The sequence below is a fragment of the Carassius carassius genome, chromosome 38 (genome assembly GCF_963082965.1).
Source record: "Carassius carassius chromosome 38, fCarCar2.1, whole genome shotgun sequence".
Lineage (NCBI taxonomy): Eukaryota > Metazoa > Chordata > Actinopteri > Cypriniformes > Cyprinidae > Carassius > Carassius carassius.
The window spans coordinates 7,523,066-7,527,316 of NC_081792.1; positions in this window are offsets into that span (position 1 = coordinate 7,523,066).

Below are 4,251 nucleotides of genomic sequence, written 5' to 3' on the forward strand. Positions count from 1 at the left end.
TCCTAACAGTTTTTTTTAATTTATTACAGATGCTCTGAGCCAATGGCACACTCTCTGATATATTGTAAATATAAGTTTCAAAACGGTGCAATTAGGAAATACAGTTACATTTGAAGTAGTGCACTTCATGTTACCATGCACTGCTACTTGTAGGTTCAAGATCTAAATGCATGGGGTACTCTGATGTGCAGTGTAAACAAAAAATATTTTGTTCTGATATTTTTTAGGTTAACATGACTATTTATGTGACAACTTGTGATATTAAGTCATTATTTTAAGTTGGGTGGACTTTAGTCCCATTTATTAAGTTTACTCAAAAAAGCGCTTGCGATAAGTTGCCTTATTTTTTTTAAGTTGCGCAACTTTTTTTTTAACAGTGCAGATTTGCTGGCCATATCAAGTTAAAACATCAAACTATTCTCATATTACGTGTCAGTGAATTATAATGAAACATGATAATGAAACAAATCATCTAAACAGGCGAAGATACAGACAATATGTGATTATGACTCTTGATTATGTTATTGATTTATTTGTATTTTTTTCTATTTTTTTAATTGTGCTGCAATATTCAGAATGGTTTGCTTAATAATTAGTTCAAACTTTATTGCATGATTTATCTAAACTACAGGAATTTTGATATCAATCAGAAAATTCATTATCTGTAGATATTAAATAATTGTATTAGCACAATGTGGTAAAGCCTGGACTTGGCATTGAATCTAGAACATCAGGCAGTATATGATGCCTCTGAAAAACTTCCTCAGAGAGCTCTATAATGCATTGATGTGTCCTCTAAACTGACTAATAGTCTGTGGCACCGTCTCTGTTCGGGGACTAGAAGGCTCTCTGCAGAGCAGGTGACCTTGCTTTCTCTGTCTTTGTGTCCTTCTGCCTTCCTTGCTGTTTATTTATCTTCCCATTCTCTTTGTGTATTCTGTGTCACACTTGCTTCCTGGGTATCATTGTTTCTTGTTTTTCACCTTCAATTTATCACCCCATATCAATATTTATGAGGTAAGAGTCCAAATCAGTTTTTGCACATTAGTGCCAGTCGGTGGACCAGGATTGTGGGTTAATGCTACACAAGGCCTTTTAATGCTAGAGGCCTTCTATAGCCTCAGGCTGCATAACTCCAGACTGCATAAACTTAACACTGGGGTCTTAGGTGCATACAGTCCGAGCTGACCATTGAAGCCTCCAGGCCATTCATCTATACAGTATGAAATAACCACCGGGCCCTCAGCAACTTTTAAATGAGGGACCCACATTGTGAGCTGGACAACAGGGCCACCAGGTGACTCCACCTGCACAATGCAAGCTTAACACAAGAACTGCATGTGAATCAATAATAAATTAGAGTGTCTACAATAAAGAATTTTTTTTGTTTTCCTAAAATTTAGTTTAAATTGGCTTTGAAATGTATATTTGTATTAAAATTGAAAAATTTGAAAATTGTTTTCATGTTGGTATCACCTGTTTTTTTTTTTTTTTTTTTTTTTTTAAGTTTAAATATAATGACTGTTATTTGTAAATGTTGTTCATCCATCAATTTAAAAGTGAACACACACACACACACACACACACACACACACACACACACACACATACACATATATACAGTATCATATCTCTTATATTACTTAAAGATCCAGACATCTTAAATTGAAAAGCACAAAACCAACACCTTAGAAGTTCTAAAGGAATAATCTAAAGGAAAAATTTCTCTTATAATCTGATGCCATCCCTTCAAACATAGTTTTTATTTATTTATTTTTATTTTTTTTAAATAGGCTCATTTTCCAACTCCCTTAGTGTTAAATTGTTGAGTTTTACTGTTTTCGAATCCATTCATCTGATCTCTGGGTCTGGTGGTAGCACTTTCATCTTAGCTTAACATAGATCAATGAATCTGTTAGCACTCTAGGGGAGCTGGAAAATTAGCCTATTTTCAAAAAAGTGGAATGCTACTTTAACCACATCAACTCTGGGGACCCACCGGTGGGTCCAATATTGCATATGCCTAATTCTCAAAAAATCAAAATAACAGCTGAAGTGGTTAAAGATAAAATTTAGGTAAAAGGTCTGTTTTGTTTAATTAATTATTTTTTTTTTTAAAGAGTTGCAGCTTTGACGTTTTACATCCTGAACTAACTGCTTGTCATAAAAGACTCAAATTATGGACATAAGTGTCTGCAGTGTCCTCTATGATTTAATATGTTTGATATGTGTGTTATTTTTTCTGAAGGTTGAGCACACCACATGACTTTAATAATACGATGTTAAAAGAATTATGCGTACAGAACTGTTTAAAATTAGCTCCTACAAAGATCAAAAGACGTTACCTTCCTCCTGTACCATGCAACTGTAATTCAGCCTTCAAAAAAAAAGGCATCACATTCTTCAAGCTGATGTATTTTTGATGCAGTCTCGTGCTGGGCTTGGCTGGTCTTGGAGTGAGGCCACAGAAATGATATATAACATTCACACACATCTAGATTGCACAGCACTGTCACCTCAGAAGCTGCTTTGACTATAAAACATTCAATAAGCATGGGATATGAGTGAGGAACAGAGAAAGATGTTTCCTTATGCACTGCTGTTGAAATGTTTAAATGAACATGGTAGCAGTACGTTTTGTAACACACCAGGAAGATTCGACTTGTTTTTTTTATGTGTTTTCAACATATTCTGTAGAAAATTTGATACTTCTTGACCATAGCACAGACATGTTGGAATTAGTGGCATACAAATGCTCAAATTAACTCAAATTAGGAGTTTGTTCAAACCCTAAGAATGAACAAGAGTAAAGTTGCAGACACGCTACATTTTTCATCCATTGGCTCTCCTATTTCTGCATTTAATAGGAAATAAAGGTAGGAAATGCATGTCAATGTAAATTCATGTGGATTTTGGTGCATTCTGAAGTATAACGTTCATTGAAATCTGACCTGCAAATTTGCATCAAGTGAAGATATCTGACCATAGAAGACCTCTAGGCAGACATAAAAGGATGAAACCATTAAATATGCAGATTTGCACCATTTTTCAGTATATTTTTACATTTAGATGTACTACAAACCATCCATTATCCATAGAAATTGTTCACGTTCAGTCTAGTGTCACTGTGACTTAATAATGAAACTGGCTTTAGCAAACAAACACACACACGCACACTGGTTTCTGTGTTTTATGGGGAAGTATACACGAAACGTTCTGCATATTTAGATTTTCAAAAAACGTATGATTTATAATCTGTTTTCCTCACAATTTCCCCACAAGGTCTAAATTTACTGGTATTACTATCCTTGTGGGGGACATTTGATCTCCATAGAAAGACCAGGACCACACACACACACACAGCTACAACTTATATCCATCATAATACTGTAATTTGTGAAAACAAAATATATATCAGAGGTCAAACAGGAAGATGAACCTTTCTGCCAGACTCTCAAACAACAAAGTAACTAATTTCCCATATGACGTGAAAACCTTGCAAAGTAGCTTTTGGTTCCTCTAGGCTAACTGGGCAGATCTGAGCTATTCGTCAGACTTAGTGTCATATGCTTCCAATGAACTGTGCCAGGCGTTGGACCACAGCTGGCTAATTGGACCAGCAGCATGAGCTATCAAATTTGGCTTTATTTTATTTAGTAATTTCATGTTCATACGTGTGTGTGTGTGTGTGTGTGTGTGTGTGTGTGTGTGTGTGTGTGTGTGTGTGTGTGTGTCTGTGCGTTTGCTTGTAGGAGCATTTAACAAATAATTTATGGGCACAGGCTATATCTATTTAGTTATGAATGAGCCAAGAGGTATGTGGAATTTATTTAGGTTGTTTCTCCTATGACAAGTCTTTAAATGACTGCGTATTAAAATAACATGAGCCACAAAACGATGGGAGCTGAAGAATAAACCTGTCTAAACTCTTAGATACATTGATATTTTTCCAGAGCCAAACAACCCAATGACAGAAGACATAAAGGAAAAGTAAAAAAAAATAAACAAAAAACCTATGGATGGTTGGGAACAGTATAACTCTTTTCTGCATTGAGATATTAGTTAGTTACATTTCAAATTTTGATTTGAAGCCTTGATCTATCCTATAGCTTTCAGAAAACAAGATTTGATTGTAAATGTGTACCGGGGTGAATCTAGAAAACTTTTATGCTCTCATATGTTCAGATTGAGTAAAAGGTTGTGGGAAGTGTAGTCACATGGCTCTGGTCAGGCTGGTGTCACATGGTTTAT